Source organism: Macaca fascicularis, chromosome 18 (assembly GCF_037993035.2).
Source record: "Macaca fascicularis isolate 582-1 chromosome 18, T2T-MFA8v1.1".
In the NCBI taxonomy this organism is placed as follows: Eukaryota; Metazoa; Chordata; class Mammalia; order Primates; family Cercopithecidae; genus Macaca; species Macaca fascicularis.
The window spans coordinates 41,450,298-41,467,792 of NC_088392.1; the positions used below are offsets into that span (position 1 = coordinate 41,450,298).

The 17,495-nt window shown below is 46.3% G+C and overlaps 1 protein-coding gene across 8 annotated transcripts in view; it reads left to right on the forward strand.

Annotated features, from left to right (window-relative positions):
* The window catches only part of ZBTB7C (zinc finger and BTB domain containing 7C), a 383,033-nt gene that overhangs the window by 70,755 nt on the left and 294,783 nt on the right, over positions 1-17,495 (forward strand). For all 8 annotated transcript variants that reach the window (XM_045378028.3, XM_045378031.3, XM_065533857.2 and 5 more), the window contains exon 2: positions 1,449-1,672. The gene's annotated coding sequence lies outside the window, so the exon portion shown is untranslated. The remainder of the gene's footprint in view (positions 1-1,448; positions 1,673-17,495) is intronic.

Consider the following 17,495-nt stretch of genomic DNA (forward strand, 5'->3'; position numbering starts at 1 on the left):
GCTGCTCCTGTTAACTAGGAGCATCCACATTCTTGCCTTTCTTATTTATCATTCTGTTATCTCTGTGCTTTCTCCTCTTCGACCCTCCTATGAGGAAAGAAACCAAAGGCATGACTGTTTTCCTCTTCTCCCCATCCCCCTGCAGCAGGGCAAACAGGCCAATGTCCCTCTCCTTCCCATTCCCACTCATCCCCCACCCCTGAGGTGACTTGGAAGGAAGATGAAATTAACCTAGGGCCAGGGAGCTTGCTGGAAAGAATGATAATTGGCTGTTTCACTTACTTACTGTGTGACGTTTAGTAAGCTTCTCAACCTCTCTGTGCATCTGTTTCCTAGTCTTTCAAACACCCCTCCACAGAGCTATTGAGAAACTAAATGGATCCCCAATGGATGCAAAAGCAGCTTGAAGAGTCTAACCATTATATATGTGTTCCTTCCTTCTTTTGCCACTCTCACCCCTGTCCCTGGGGCTTCCTTTTGTCTGCAATGCTGGGTGTCCTGATGGATATTCTTCGTCTGCCACAGTCTCTTCTCAGCAATGGCCCACTGAAGCCTGGAGGAGCCCATGTGTGAGGTGCAGCTGCAAGTCACAGCCAGATGGGCACCCCAGGAGCCTACCCCTTTCACCCCCAAGAGCTGGAGGCTGTGCCTGGTCAGAGATGCAGGGCTGTAGCCAGCTTGGACTTGTCCAGAGATAGGCAGACCTCCAGACTGGGGCAGGCTGCTTCAGCCAGAAGCACTTTGGCTCCTCTTGACAGAGCGTAAGCCACAATCTTGGCTATGAAATGTGATGGCTCCGTGGAGCCGGTGTCTCTGTTCCTCATCCCAGCAAGGTTTGTGTTTCCACTTTTGTGTCTCATCTGGGATGAAGAACTAGGAAAAGATGTTCATCATCAGCCATAGGTGGGATGTCCTACCTGGAGCCCCTTACAAACTACAGAACACCAGAAGCCTTGCTTGGGATACCTGGGCTAGAAGAGTTAAGGAATGTTCCACATAGATGTGTCCTTGCACTTCTATGTACATCTCACAGGTGGAGTGAGAACATGCGTTTCCTTTCTCTTTCCTGGGGTGATGGAACAGCATGAGGGAGGTTCTGTTGGCCAGTCTGGACTAAACTCTGAACAATGGCTAGGGTTTGGATGCAGGATTAGAAGGTGAGTCTTTCAGGCAGTTGAAATGAAGTATGCAGAGGTAAGAAAGGAATGAAGGGCATATGTGTGCACGTGTGTGCGGTGGGTGTGTGTGTTGAGGCCTGGGCCTGGGTTGGTGGGCAGGACACTGTCGGTGAAAACCCTGGATGAGATTGAGTTGGTATAGTCATGAAGAACTGCAGACCCTAATAATAAAGAGAAAGAGGAGGATGGCTAGAATTTTCAAGAACAGCTAAAACCTGGACATGTGTTTCTGGCCCTGGTAGGTGATGGAGGCCTCTGTTCTTCCTGCAGATCCCTCTGAGCAGCTGGGAGCTCAGAAGCTCTCTCCAACCCTGAGGAGTGGGTCAGCCACAAGAGCAAGAAGTGATGGCGTGGAGTCCACCCAGGGCCTGAGGCATGAGCAGAATCCACGCCCATTAGACCTGGAGCCTTGGCGTTTGGGGCTGCACTGCTGGGGAGATCCAAGAAGAATCAATGTTTTGGCCCCTGGTGACGTGTACATGGTGTAATGACAGGTAATGAACCTGAGGCTTGTCTATCCTTTATGAATGATATGGCAGGTAGGAGAATACATCAGCTTGCGGTAAGCATAAAATGTCAACCCGTGGGAAGATAACTATGCAAACAAAGCACACTAAGGCCTGATAAGATGATAGATGGATGCTTTATAGTTATTAGTTTCTGCCCCATGTGCTTGCTGGAGCCAAGCACCGGAAGATTTAGCATCAGATGAGTTCACTTCCTATGCCTTATGGGAAGGCCTGATGCCTTTATGGACGTAGCATGTCATATTTGAGGAACTCAGAGTAACAAATCAAGAAGTCATTATTCCCCATCAGCTTCTGTGGGAAACAGGGAGTTCATGCCAGTGGAGAAACAGAGGCAACGACAAGTGAAGAAGCTCTTTCATTGTGTCCCTGACGTGTGAGAGATAGACCTGGAGACCTCAGTGGCTGGGAAGCCTTTAGGTCTGGTTCAGATATGTCAAATGACAGGTGTGGTGATGGGTGAGTCCTGCTTGTTAAAAACAAAAGGCTTTGTGTCTTCCCATTCTTTCAAGAATGCCCAGGCAATTAGCAGATGATCAAAGGTGGATGAGGTAATGGGTAGGGGTCTGGAGAGGACAGTAGGGGCCTATCAGATACTTTGGGTCTAGCAGTTGATTCAGGGAAGTCAGCCAAGCCTGGAAGCATCAAGCAAGTCTCTAGGGCCTAGAAGGCAGGGCCTTGAGACTAGAAGGACAGGGGCCAGCCAGTAGGCTGGAGACCCCAAAGGTGGGTTCTGATCCAATGGCAGACTGCGTTCCCATGGATTTTCTGGTCTTTGCTGTGCGTGTCATATGAGGTACCACCCTGGCAACTTCCACCGTGGGGAAAATGGTAGGCTGGGGTGGAGGCAAAAATAGCTTGGGGCCTTGGGAAACTGACCAGGGCAAGGGGAGAAGGGCCAGTGGCCTGGGACAGGAGGCCCGAGAGGGTGTGGTAAATTCCTTTTCAGTGCAGGCCAGTGTCAGGGTCCCCAGGGTCAGAGCCAAGGGATGGGGAGGAGCAGAACATTAGGACTTCTGGGTGGCCTTGTTCTAAATTAGGCAGAAAGGATAAGTTGAAGAAGGAATCTAGAAAGCTGAGCCCAGCTCTAGGAAGTGGCTCAACCAAAGGCGCTAGGTGGGCTCAGAACTGGACTCCTGTCTATATAAGGAAATGGAGGAAGAATTGAGCTCCAGGGTCTCTGGCAAGGGGTAGTCAGAGACTGGCTATGACTGGAGGGGCTGAGCTAGGGAGCTGGCCTAAATATGACCTGTATGGAGTGGTCCTGGGCTATCCCCAGACTCCACCTCTCAGTGGGGCAAGTGGTCTGTACTTCTTGGACTTGGCTGGGGACCTGCGCAGGGCTGAAGCTGGGGAGCATCATGGTGGGAGGTGATGGGGTACTGGGTGGAAGCAGAAAATATCCAATCCTGGAGGTAGGTGGGTGAGGACTTTCAAGTTTGTAATCTTAGGAGGCTAATGGGCAACATGCCTCCTGATGAAGGCCAGAAAGAGCCAAGGACTGGGTCTGTCAAACGCTCTTCTCCTATGTTACCAATGTTTACTGATTACCTGTTGTGCACCAAGCACTGTGCTCGGTGCCAGAAATACAGAGAATGAGCTGCGGTTTGCTTCCAGGGGAGGGAGTGTGGAGCCTGGTCCAGACCTCTGGAGGCTTCAAGCTTCTATCTTCAAAAACAGGGACGATACTATCTCACTCATAGACTAGTGGGGAGAATTAAATAAAATAAAACATGTAACACACTTAGGACAGCAGCTGGCACCATAATAAGTGATCAGTACATTTAGTTTTGTTTTCATGATTCTGCTTTTGGAGAAGCTCAGAGTCTGGCAGGGGTGAGAGCCAGGAAGGCTGGGAGAAGTGCCTTCTAACTTCCAGGGATTCTGACTGCTAACAGGGTTGGGGGCCTGTGCTTTGAAAACCGGTTATCAAAATTTCTCTGGCCACAGAAAATGTGATTTAGGTGGACCCTACCACTCAGAAATGGTCATTGCATTTATGTGCTTTGGCAGTTGCTAGGCACACAGAAAGACTAGAGGCAGGAGGGGTGGGGCCAGGAATTTAGAGAAGTGTTGAGAAAAGAGGACATTCTCCGAATGCTTGGAGAGTCTTGACTCCTTGTCTTCCAACTCAAGGGGAGGAGTGTGCAAGAAACCAAGGCAAGACTTGTGACCTGGAGTGAGGTGGCCCAATAGCCACTGGGGGCGGGCTTCAGATGCAAGCCACGTGTGTCATTTTAAATGTGGTAGTAGCAGCATTTAAAAAAGTAAAAATAAGCAAGGGAAATTAATTTTAATGATATATTTCATTTAACTCAGTAGGTCTAACATATTATCATTTTAACATGTAATCAGCATAAAAATTATGACTGAGATATTTTACATTCTTCTCATACAAAGTCTTTGAAGTCTACAGTGTATTTTGTACTTACAGCACCATCTCAGTTTGGGCCAGCCACATTTCAAGTTGGCTAGTGGCAACTGTGTTGGATAGCACCAATCTAGACTCTAGAATATCTTGCCAAGAGCACCCAGGGGCCAGGGGTATCCTGAGCTAGACATCAAGATTTATTATTATGTTCTCTTCTTATGAAATGTCTATAATGAATCCCTGGGGACATTCTCTTGGATAATAAGAGATGTCTTGAATCACTTATTCTAGATGGTGACTTATGTTCTCAAACCAGCCCTGACTCCAGGTCTCAGCAGCTGGGTTCAGGACTCTGCCACTTGCTGGGTCTGGGACCTTCAGGTGGTTCCTGAAGGTCTCTGAGCCTCAGAAGCTTCCCTGAAATTGGAACTAATAAATTCTATCTATGTAACTATGAGGTAACTAAATAAAATAATGAATAATTGCTCTGTGACACTCAATTTCAAGAACTAATTCTTTTTATTTTCCTAAATCGAATAAAAACAAATTCGGGTTTTCCTGTTGGCTAAGTTTGGCAGAAAGTTTCCTAACTGGCATTTCTGTAGGTCTGTCTCCACTCTCCTTTTGCATGAGAACCGGGCCGCTTTGCAGGTCAGCACAAATGGGGAGGGGTGAGCCTGGGCCTTAGTCCCTGGTGGTGACAGCTGCCTGTGGTGCCCCTTTATCCAGACCTGTGTGGTCAGCTGGAGGGGGCAGGCCCCTGCAGCCAGCTGGTGCTCTATCTATGCCAGCTCTGCCACAGGGGAAGCTGGAGTTCCCAGGCCACCATCTCTAGGGGGCGGACAGCACCCAGGCACTGCACTCCAGTGGAGTGAGGGTTGCCAGCCACTCCAGGTCCCAAGTCATCCCACCTCTCTTGGGATCCAGCCCAGCGATCCTTCTCTGAAAGTTCCATGTCCTTCATCCCTCTCTCTCCTGCCTCCCAGCCTCAGTCTTTGAAACAAAGGCCTGTTACTACCTTACCATGTCCCCTTGCTTTTCCCAGAAAGAAAAATTCAGATAACTTCCCCTTAGGATAGGGAGTCCAGATCTTATTGTCACAAAATATGGCTGTTCTTTTTGGGACTGGAGGGGGTACACATTTTGTGATCCTACGAATGGCAACTCTGGCCACTGACCCCCAACAGCAGCAGAAAGCAGTAATCGCTACATAGAGTTACTGACCTGGCACCCTGACACATGTAGCTGGCACCTGGCCGGTGGCCACAAGGCCAGATTCCCCTATACCCAGCCCCATCTGAAGAATGAGTTAAATAGTTCCTGCCTTCTGGGTTTTTTTGGAGCCTCAAGTGAGATAATGTATGTGAATGTCCTTTGTAAAGTTATCAAATGTTATTGAGACTCTTAGTTCCCTACCTGGGGTGTTTTCTGGTCTGGGAGCTGAGTTTGAGGCTGCACATTTGATTTAAAAGGTGCCCCTTCTCTTGGCATCTGATGGCAGATGGTGCTGCCATAGGACTCAGCTAGGTGTTTCCATGAGGTGCTCCCCCTGGGTGCTCTATCCCCCGGGTGAGCACCTCTGAATTAACCCCTTGCCTCCTGTTCTCCTTTGGGAGAGGGGAAGGATCTGGGTGTTGGTGGCAGCAGTAGGTTTCCCTGACATCTTTACTTTCTCTTAGCCTGTTGTGTGCGTGGGGTCTCTAGCCAATCCTCCTGAGTTTGGAATCCACCTAGATTATTGTGAAAGCTCATAATCCATCCTTCCTGGGACTTGGGAGCAAGCCATGGATCTAAGTAAGTCCTGTAGGATCTCCTTGCCTCCCTGGCTTGGGTCTGGTGAGGATTCTGTGATAGGGAATGGGGGCTCCAGGCAAATCCTATGTCCTCTGGGCCTGGAGTGGAGGGAGTAGGATCAGGAGGTGCAGGTGGGTGACATGAAGAGTAACTGGGCTTAAGCTGCACTGGAATCAGGGCAAAGTCTGCAGGATAAATGGAAATTCTCCGGGCCTGGGCATTGAGACAGCATTTTCAAGGTTGGGTCCACATTTGACTGTGTGTGGTTGGGTTAATGGGCCTTTGATGCTCGCCACAGTAGTATTTGGGTCACTCGTGTTGCTGCCTGCCTCTCTAGACTGGAGAGCCCCCGCCCCCTTTAGCAGCTGGCTGCCGCTTCCTGCTGGCTCTCCTGGGGCCCGAGCTCTCAAGGCTGTCACGAATCCTAAAAGAGTCCTTCAAACCAGTGTCACTGTGACTTAACATCTATTTCAAAAGATGATCTATGGCACATTTGGGGGACAATGCAGAGGGGGGTATCACAAACTCAAGCACATTTGGATAAGGTTATTGACCTGGCTTTTTCTTAGTTTGCTATGTGACCCAGTGCAGTTCTTTTAAGTTCCCCAGACCTTAATGTTCTCCTCTGTTAAATGGGCACGAGAGCCTGTACTGCAATGATTTAATCCTGTTTCCAGGTGTACATGCACTCTAAAAGTAAAAGGCGCTGTGGATCTTACTTGCCAAAGATTTGAGAGAATTATGGCAACACTCTTTCCTCACCGAGTCTAGCAGTGTGTAAATTCTGTTTCTTTAAAATTAGTCTCTTTATTGCTTCCTGGGAGCCCAGGGGGAACAGCTTCTGCTATATCACCTTAAGTTTTGCAGCAGGGAGAGGAAGAAAGCCACATTGCCCTTGACTGACAACCTTCGTATGAGTATTTAACAATTTTAATTTTTCATGATTCTTCTGATAAAAATAGTACCCAACTAAAAACAAATACATTTGTATTTTCCATCTCCTTAATTAGTTTCTAATTTGGGGGTTCTTATTAGCTTAAAATCATCTTGCTGAAATGGTCCTTGGATGAAAAAAAATGTGAAAACCACAATCAATTCTAGAGAGATCTTACTATTTAATTATGCTGATTGGAGCACTAGAGACCCCTGGTAAAACGAACCTCTCAGAATAAGCTTGATTTGTGTAATTTGGTTTTTAAAAATTTGGGATGCATATTTATCATGTTCAACCATGTGTTGTTGTTCTCCTTGAGATTCTGACTTGTCTTGTAAGAGATGAGGGGAGGAAGCCATGGACTGTTGAGCCCATGGAGTCACTGGTAGGGGCTGGCCTGGAGGGAATATGAGGTCCCCGGCTTGCTTGGTAATTGGAAAATGGCTTTTCTTCAAAAACAAACAAACAAACAAAACAAAACAAACAAAAAACCAAAGGAGAGGTAAAAGGTCACAAAAAAAACAGACTAGAAAAGGGTAGACTGATAGAATTTTGGAGCTGAATGGTAGGAGAGCATCTTCCATGAAATCCTAGAAAATTAGCAAATCCTGGGTTAGAGATGTATTTAGAACCAAATTCTAGATTATAATATAACTTTGGAGACACTGGGAAGGCTAGTTGCTCAAAAAGATGTGCCTCCCACCATCCAAACCCCCAAATCAATTTATGCTTTGCTGCAAGTGGCTCAGCCAGCTGCCATGTGAAAGGGAGGACACTGCACTGACCATAATGTTGTCTTACCAGGAAACTGAAGCTAATGCTGATGAAGCGATAGCTCTAACCACCAATTTATATAAGAGCCAAGGACTTGTGAAGGCCATCACCAAGTTCAGACCAGGGGGGAACTTCGCAGTACCAGTAACCTTATTTCTTTCTCTAACGTGACTGATGTTCAGTGGGAAAAGCGGATGGGGAAGAGGGAATTGTTATAGACTGAGAGAATCTTAATAGATGCATGAACCAAATGCAATCTATGAGTCTTGTTTGAATCCTGATTCAAGCCAACCTACTGTAGAATGATATGTTAGAGAGAATCGGGTTAAATATTAAGGAATTAGCATTAATTTTTTAGCATGTGTAATGCTGTGACAGTGTTATATACTGAAGTAAATTCAGAAAACATGATATGATGTCTAGAATTTTCTTTAAAATATTTCAGAAAAAAAATTTCAGAATAAAAGATTTTAGTGAACAATATACACAAACATTTTGTGTCTGTTTGAACATTTCAGTGATTAAAAAAAGAAGTGGAAATGTTCCTACTAGCTGGCTGAGCCCTGAAATTTCACCATTAGAGCTTTGTTTATCTAACTTAAGCCTTTCTATGCCTATAGTGTACAGCTTGTCCTGGGAGCGTGGTTTACCCTTCGGGAAAGTGACAGTAGAGAAGAACATTTCCTCAGTACGGAATATGGTAGGGTCACATGCAAAAAGATTTCAGGGTAAGGCAAGTTTGGAGAAGGCTGCATTGAACTAAGCCAAAGAGATTTCTTCAGAGCCTTGGTGATGCTAATATACACTGTGCCTCTTGGATGGGGATGGGCTATCATAATGCAGTGTGCCCCAAAATTATTTATTATGTGCTTCAAAGGAAATAGAAACTTTCAGTCCCTCCAAGGAAAATCAGAGTAAAGTTAGAAACCTGGGTTCCAGAACTGTTTCTGGTTACTCATTAGTCATTGGGTAGCCACTCAGACTCCATGCTGCACGAGCCTCAGTTTTTCTATCTGTAAAATGAACTTAGTATCACTTGCCACCCACCTCACAAGAATGTGACATGGCTTTGTATAGCATAAAGCCCAAGATTGAAGGATAAGTTGTGTGATTATTATTTGGTACCATTTTCTGAGACTTTGGTCCACAAACGTTTCTTGCATGCAGCATGGCTCTGTCTGCAGGGTGCTGTCTAAGACACAGAGGTGGTAAGACAAGTTCCCTGTCCTTCAGGAACTCATGATGGAACTGAGGAAGCAATGAAAATACACAGGGAAGGGGACTAGCAAAGCCATCTGGCCCGCGGGACAAATGAGCGGTTCAGGTTCGGAGGAAAGGGGGCTCATTCTTGGCTTGGGTGGTGTGCAAAGGCCACCTGGAGGAGGTAACCCTTGACCTGGCAGTCTGGGGCGGATTTAGATGGGCTCTTTCTTTGTTGGTTATGGATTACTCGGTTGGAACACTGCCCTCGCCTCCACACGCCCACATTCTGCAGCTGAGCACATAAACCTTGTTTGGATTTCGGTGCTATCTGACTTGGGGGCCCAGGTCCTTCCTATCCGGAGCTGGAGTAGATGCTCCCCCTGCCTAGCCCTCACAGCCACTCCCATCTTCTCTTCCATTCTGTCTCCACCCCCTTTTCTTCTTCCCACCAGGACCCAGTAAGGCTGGGATTACTCATCCTGCCCACACTCATTCAGTCCTGCCCTCTCTTTTCTTTTTTTTTTTTAAATGTATAAAAATATAGAAACCACGGGGACAAAGCAACAAAATGACTCAGACACCCAGGCCTTCATGTGGAAATGTTTATCATCATCATCATCATCATCATCATCATCATCATCATCATCATTGTATCACTCCTTAGGGCAGTGAGAGATGACAAACTCTGATGGAAACATTGGAAAAGGCTGGCAGTGGTTACTTGAGCGGAGGCGAGGGGACCTGAGGCACACCGTGAAGCTAGCCCGGTTTCTTGGGTGCAGAGAGCTCTTTGGGGCCACTGACTCGCCTCACTGAGTGTGCATGGAGTTATTCAGGATGTGAACAGTAGGCATGAGCTCTTGCTACCTAAAAGTCCACATCACCCTTTAATTTGCACAGCAGAAATGAAAGAGAAGGCCCTAGAAAAGGATGGCACTGTGGTAGAGACCTCAACAAGGTGCATCCCATGCCCAGGTGCCCTGCTCTGGGCCATGCCTGGATTTAAAGACATGCCGGGGCATGCCTTGTCCTCAAGAGCCCTGGACAGAGCTTAGCTCCCTCTGAGCTTGTTAGAAGGCTACACATAAGCTATTGCCAGTACTGATATTTTGAGAAAGGACTTACTCAGTGCCTGGCACAGAGTTGGCTCCCACTGTGGACTTGCACAACAACCACAGAACCTTAGCTTTGAGCTCAGAGAGCCCTGATATTGAGTTCTGGCTCTGCCACTTGGGGAAGGTGATGCAGTCCCCCTGAGCCTCGCTGTCCTCAAGTGTGACATGGGGAAAGTACATCTCCCTCCCGGGATTGTTGTAGGTGCAAAATGAGATGGCATGGACAGTTCTTGATCCAGTGAGCCCTCAACAACTTTTAGTTTTTGTCCCTCCCCACGCTGCCACTGAGGAGTAATAAGATATGGGGCGAGATACGCTGAGCCTCAGCTTCCTTATCTATTAAACGGAAATAGTTAGATTGCCTGTCCTACTGAGACTAAAGCGAGAGTTTAATGGACAGCGTCAGTACAAACACTTCAAGGAGTACAAAGAGTCAAACACTAAAGATGCACGCATGTGTGCTCATATGTACAAACCCACATACACAAACTGCACCCAGAAGACGGAAATCTCAGGGTGGAAAAATGTATTTGCATTGTAGTGCAGGTGGTCTGGGAGGGCGACAGGTCAGCACCAACTCTGGACTGGCTTGGGTTGTACTTTTGGTGGTTTTACTTTCTCAGAGGTTGTTTAGTTTCTCTTCCTTCTGCAGCCCCTCAGCAGAGTGTGGCTTGGGGCAGTAGCAGCGCCTAGCTCTGCCTGTCAGCTTTGCACGCCCCTGAACATGTCACTAACCACTTCTGCAGACACAAAAATGAAGGTTAGAAAATACCAGCAACAGGGCACAGGGGATCCAACAGGATGACGAGTTAAAGCCTTTCTACGTTGCAAAGTGGTGGTCAGATGGAAGAGGCCACTGGGCCTTCCAAGCTCAGTGGAATGAAAGGTTTAATAACGCTTGTTAATTGATCAGTGTGTGCCCTGCCATTCTGGCTGCCTTTTGAGGAGATGGTGGTGATTATTTTTATATTAGAGAGAGACTTCTTAAAGAAGCCGTCTCTGACGCTGTGTGGCTTTTATGGCTCAGAGAATGTATCTTCTCTTCTCCCAGCCCTGGTGGGTAACAGTCACGTGGCCCCTGGGACTGAGACCAGCCATCCATTTACCCACTTATTCTAATTAGTTTTGTAACTCAGCACTCACTCTGGGCTTTGATTTACGGTTAATGGTTCATCTTTAAATGAACACTTGTCTGGAATCTTCCATCAGTCAATGGCTGACTTTTAGGAAGTGGTAATATTGACCTGGCAGCCATGTAGTGAGTCCTGGAAAGTGAAATCTATTTTTTTTTTTTTTGGTGGTTGGGGGGCGTGGGGGCAGTATTTCCACTGCTTTTTCCCTACCAGGCACATCAAGAACCCCCCTCCCCTAAAAATACACTCATTTTAAGGCTACGTGGTGTATGGAAAGAGCACAAGGCTGTGAGTCAGGAGATAGGCATTCTAGCCCAGTTTGCCATGAACTCACTGTGTGCTGCCAACCACGAGACCTCGCTGGGCCCCAGGTTCCCATCTGATGGATGGGGCAGGGTTGGGAGGGGGTTCCTCCCCTGAGCCTCTGACTTACTTTGGACATCATTTGGGCCAGCCCAGCCAGGTGTATAGTAGGTATGCAGTAAATTTGAAAGATGTTTGTTCAAATTACAAAAATAATCACTGCTTTGTATCAGAAAAAAATAACAACATAGAAGTATTTAACTTCTATGAGAGAGTGAAGGAACTTATGAAACCACCCCCCATCACCACAGCTCATCACTGTCTACAATTTAGGGAATTGCTATATCTGTAGCCGAATCCAAATCCATATCACTGTCTATATCTATACTGTTACCATGGATCTGGAAAATAGATACATATTAAACAAAAATGGGATCCAACTAAATATTACGTTCTTCAGCTTGTGTTTTCACTTAATGTCTTTAAAAAAACTGTTTATATATATGGCTGTAATTCTTTATAACATGGTTTTCTGTAATATGGATATAATTCATTAATCAGACAGATTAACTTAACCTCATTTATGGATATCTGGGTGGTAGCAGTAACTTTTAATTGATTTGCTGTTTGGCTGCCCCGCTTCTCCTCCAGGAAGGGATCAGAGAAGAGACAGGGAGGGGAAGAACATGTTCACACAGCTGAAGCCTCCATCCTGAGCTGAGGGCTCTGTCCTCTCTCATCTCCCGCGATTCTTCTCCAAGTACTGTGGCTAAGCAATGCCAGGGTGTGGGGCGTTGCACCCCCAGAACTTTGGCACTGGAGCCAAAGCTGGGATCGAGACTGGGAACAGTGAGGAAGGCTCTGGGAGAGTGGGATGAGCAGTGGATCAGGTGTGCTCACGGCTGTGAGTCAGGGGTCAGTGAGTTCACGGCAAAGTGGGCTGGAACTCCTGTCTCCTGACTCACAGCCTTGTGCTCGTGCTCTTTCCATATACCATGTGGCCTTAAAATGAGAGTATATTTGTGGATCAAGTGTGCTGGTGGGGTCCTGAGAATTTGAACACTGCACTTAGTACAGTGTGGTTGTTCCTGGAACCACAGGGTATCAGGAACTGGGATGATGGTGATTCAAGGGTGGGTCATGGAGCAGACGTGGGCATAGCCCTCCAGAGAAGGGCAGGCCTCGAGTGGAACTGGCCTGATTCAGGTCCCAGGCCATCCAGCCTTCCTGATCTTTTCCACGAAGAGAGAGAGAGGCCAGGCCACTGTGACCAGCCTGAGCAGGCTGCCTGGCAGACCAGGCTTTCTCTGCGCTCTGTTCCCTCCTCCTCCAGGCCGGAGGCTGGTGACTCACCCTCCACTTTCTGGGCTGATGTGAGGGTGAGACCCCAGGCATGGCATCGTCTGCATCCATTTTTCTGAGAAGGCAGAAGGGAGCAATTTTTGATTCTTGCACCTGCAATACTTTGTGTTATTATTGCATTTCCTCTTGTGTTTAGTTGGATTTGAATTTTGAATAGGCAAAGCATTAAAATCAAATGCTTTTACAGAGGTATACACTAAGATTTCTCACTCTCACCTCTGTCCTTTCCTACTCCATTCCTGCCCCTGTTGTCCCCATAGTGCTTATTTGTGCTAAAACACAGAAATTCAAGTACATATTCTTAGTTTTCCATTTTACCCTATAAAACATAGCCTATTGTATGCTTTGTACTGTACCTTGCTTTTTTATTTCCTTAACCATGTATCCTGGAAATATCTCCATATTAGCATAGAGTACTTCTTTAGCTTTTTTTTTTTTTATCACTCTGTAATATTCCACTATATGCATGAACAAAGTTTATTTAACCAGTTCCCTATGAAGGGACCGACTTGGGTCATTTCCAGTTTTTTTGCTGTTAAGAACAATTCTACAGTCCGATATCAGTCTGAACTATTTTGTTGTATGTGTGTGTGTTTTTAATTACAGACCACCCCAAATCTTTTTTAGAAGTAGGTAGAGGCCGGGTACAGTGACTCATGCCTGTAATCCCAGCCCTTTGAGAGGCCAAGGCGGGCAAATCACTTGAGGTCAGGAGTTTGAGACCAGCCTGGCCAACATGGTGAAACCCTGTCTCTACTAAAAATACAAAAATTAGCTGGCCATGGTAGCACGCACCTGTAATCCCAGCTACTTGAGAGGCTGAGGCAGGATAATTGCTTGAACCCAGAAGGTGATGGTTGCAGTGAACTGTGATTGTGCCACTGCACTCCAGACTGGGTGACAGAGCAAGACTCCATCTCAAAAAAAAAAAAAAAAAAAAAAAAGAAGTAGGTAGGGTATGCATTATCTGGAAACAGATAAGCGAACAAGACATTGTTCCCAGATCCTTATGCTGTGTCCCCCAGCACTTTAACCGAAATGTTTGCCAAGATACAGTGTCCTTTGCTTGCCTTCCTGGGCTGTTAGAAATAGTCTTTGCTGTCATTTCCTATGGTGGTTTTGGTGAAGACTTATGGGTCCTGAATCCGGTGGTAGGAGTGGCCATGGCCTGCCCTAGTCAAAGGATGGATTCCAGTCCCTGATCTGCTGCTGGTGAACTAGGTGACCCTCCACAAGCCCTTCCCTCACCTGTCATGCAGGTGAGCTACATGACCTGAGATACTTTCCCATGCTGACATTCCATGGTTTAAATCCTCAGGCCTTGGATATCAAACACTTTCCCAACCTGGGGCCTTGTGCTGGCATTTCTTTACCTCTCTGGGTAGCTGGAGCACTTTCTTCAATGTGAAATCAAAGCTTTGATGAAGCGGGCCTGTATGTGGTAATAAAATGATGCCCATGTGCACATTCCTATTACTCAGTAAGTACATTCACTTGGCTGCAGATTTGTGAAGGCCTTTCATTGCTAGTGCATGAAAAAGGGGTATTTCACACATGTTTCACATTAGCCCTGTGATTTAGCTTCTGAGTGAATAAGAATCAATGCAATGGCCAGTTGCCACCAGCGATCCCCTTTATATTGTATTACTGGCTGCTACAGTCCCACCTTTGACTGTGATCTTGTCAGACCTGATAAGGTAATAGTAATAACAACTTAGATTTCCATTGTGTGGGCTCTTCCCCTCCAAGGCATTCCTGCTGCATGTGTGCCTTCTTTGTTTTCTATCTGTGCTTGTCCAGGGTGTATCTGAGTCAGTCAGGGTCCTCAAAGTGAGTTTCATCTTAGAAAGAGGTCTCAGGATCACTTATCAGTTAATCAGTTAGTAGACCAATCAGTCATTCAATCCCATGTTACCATGCACAGCACCCTTCAAACTCAGTGTGGCCAAAGGGAGCTCCTGACATAGTCCCCAAGCCCTGGGAACTGACTCTGTCCTGTAAACAGCTCCATTGTCCTCCTGTCCACCAACCCTGCTTCCACACACCCTCTCACATCACATCCATGGTGGCTCTGCCCGCTCTGTGTATTAATGCCTCTGGACTCTGCCGCTTCTCTCTGCTCCTCAGTCATCATGTGGTCCAGCTCACCACCACCTCCCCTGCACCAGCCCAGACAGCGCCCCCTGCATTTCCTGCCACCATCCCCAGCCCAACGCAGTCTTCACACAGCACACAGGAATTGCTCCGCTGAGTATGTTTATCTGAGCATGTCGTTCTCTTATTTAAACTCTCTCATAGCCTCTTCTTGCTTTCAGGATAAAGGCAAGAAATTTTTATCAGGGCCCACAAGGTCCTGTTCACCTCATCAGCCTCCTCTAGCATCCTCTTCTCTTTTAGTTTCTCTGCCCTTATGAACTCATCACCTCCCAAAGGACCTAATCCCATCACCCTAGGGATTAGGGTTTCCACATGTGAATTTTGGGGGTATCCACACATTCAGACCATAGCATCACATTTGTAAACAAATGTCTCATTTATTTACAGTTGTAAATAGATGTTTAATTCCTAATCCGCCTCCTCACTGGAGGGTAAACTGCATGCCTCATTGACACCTGAACCCCAGATCCTAGCTCAGCACATCGTACTCTTTTCCCTCTTAGGGTGGTGTGCACACTGCTCTTTTGGGGTGATGGCCTTCCTCGCCTTCTCCGGGTTGACTCCAGCTCACCCATCAGACAGCAGCTAGATGGTCCCTTCCCTGGCCCTCTGGGCTGGGTTGGGCCCCTGTTTACAAGCGTCTTAGTCCATTTGGACTGTGGTAACAATAGCACAGACTGAGAGTTCACAAACAACACATTTACTGCTCATGATTCTGGAAGCTGGGAGGTCCAAGATCAAGGTGCCAGCAGATTTGGTATCTGGAGAGGACCCACTTTCTCATAGATGGTGCCTTCCCATAGTGTCTTCACTTGGTGGAAGTGTCAAGGCAGCTCTCTGGGACCTCTTTTAAAAAGGCACTAATTCTATTCATGAGGCTCTGCCCTTCTGACCTTATCACCTCCCAAAGGCCCTAATCCCATCACCATTGCGATTAGGGTTTCAGCATATGAGTTTTGGGGGTATACACACATTCAGACCGTAGCATCACAGTTGTAAATAAATGTCTCATTTATTTACAGTTATAAGTAGATGTTTAACATCTACCTCTTCACTGGAGGGTAAACTCCACACCTCATTGACAACTGAATTGCCGAATCCTGGCTGACTGCACAGCCCACAGTAGGAGCATGTTAAACCACTGGATGAAGGAAGGTGTGAGCAAGCTGTGTCCTAAAGGGGCAGGGAAATACAAAGAATACAGGACCCCCAGTGAACTCTCATTTTGTAGCAGCAAAATCAAAAGGATGGCAAAGTCATAGAACTGCAAAGGACTTTGGTGGTCATCTGAGGCCTACTCCCTGCTTTAAGGGAGGGAGTACAGACCATGGATAAGACCCACGTGGGTGAGACCACGGGGTCTGGAGTCAAACTGCGTTGTCTTGTTGTGTGCTCCTGAGCAAGTTGCCTAACTTCCCCCAGGCTCAATTTCTCCAGCTGTAAAATAGGGACCACGCCTTCCCTGGAGGAATGTTGTGAGGATTATATAAGAAAATCCGCAGAAGGCACTTAGCATAGTACCAGCCCTGTACAAATATTGGCCAGAAGGTGACACTGAAGCCCAGTGAGACCTCCTCACAAGATCATACCATTCCTTAATGCAGAGCCTGGCTTTCTTTTTCTTTTAATTGATATTTTGTTTTACTTTCTTATTTCCATAGCTTTTTGGGGAACAGGTGGTGTTTGGTTAAATAATTAAGTTCCTTAGTGGTGATTTGTGAAATGTTGGTGCACTTGAGCAGTATACACTGAACCCAGTTTGTAGTGTTTTATCCCTCACCCTTCCCACCCTTTCCCCCGAGTCCTCAGCATCCATTGTATTATTCTTAGGCCTTTGCAAGCTCACAGCTTAGTTTCCACTTACGAAAGAGAACATATGATGTTTGGTTTTCCATTCCTAAGTTACTTCACTTAGAATAATAGTCTCCAGTCCCATCCAGGTTGCTATGAATGCCATTAATTCATTCCTTTTTATGGCTGAGTAGTATTCCGTCATATATATATATATATATGTGTATATATATACATATATATATATAGGACACACATATATATATATATGGTGTATATATATATATGTGGTATATATATGTGGTGTATATATATATGTGGTATATATATGTGGTGTATATATATATGTGGTGTATATATATATATGTGGTGTGTATATATATATATATATGCACACCACAGTTTCTCTGTCTACTCGTTGATTGATGGGTATTTGGGTTGGTTCCACATTTTTGCAATTGCGAATTGTGCTGCTATAAACATGCGAATGCAAGCATCTTTTTTGTATAATGACTTCTTTTCCTCTGAGTAGATACCCAGTAGTTGGATTGCTGGATCAAATGGTAGATCTACTGTTAGTTCTTTAAGGAATCTCCACACTGTTTTCCATAGTGGTTGCGCTAGTTTACCTTCCCACCAACAGTATAGAAGTGTTCCCTTTTTACCACATCTACACCAACATCTATTATGTTTTGATTATCAGAGCTTGGTTTTCTGAACTGGCCACTGGCTGAGCTCTCAGAAGCGCTGACATGGTCCTTGCCCTGCAAAGGTCTCCCGTCACGTTGCGATAGCACAGTGTTGCTTAGCCAGGGTAATTTTGCCCACCCTCTTCCAGGGAACATTTGTTGGT